Here is a 346-nt window from a genome sequence, read left to right on the forward strand (position 1 = left end):
TCTGCCCCCTACAAAACAAACACTATGGGGCAACACAAAGAGCAGATCTGGTTTCAATCTATGTCAGATCACTGAATCTCACCACTATCAATAAACTCCCCAGGATTTTCTTGGCTGTAACTGGCACCCCGGTGATAGAGAAACCCATCAAAGCTCAGTCAGAAGGAGGTGTTTATGTAAATATGGCTGAATATGTGCTGAGTGATCTTTTTTTTTTTTCACATATAGTTAACATCCTCATCTTAACTATTATCAGATCTCCTCCCATACAGAGCACTGCAAAAAATGCTTTTCTAGCTTGGATCATTTCTCGTTTCCAGCCAAAATATCTAAAAATTCTTAAATC

Source organism: Sinocyclocheilus grahami, unplaced genomic scaffold, assembly GCF_001515645.1.
Source record: "Sinocyclocheilus grahami isolate Dianchi unplaced genomic scaffold, SAMN03320097.WGS_v1.1 scaffold9270.1, whole genome shotgun sequence".
NCBI lineage: Eukaryota > Metazoa > Chordata > Actinopteri > Cypriniformes > Cyprinidae > Sinocyclocheilus > Sinocyclocheilus grahami.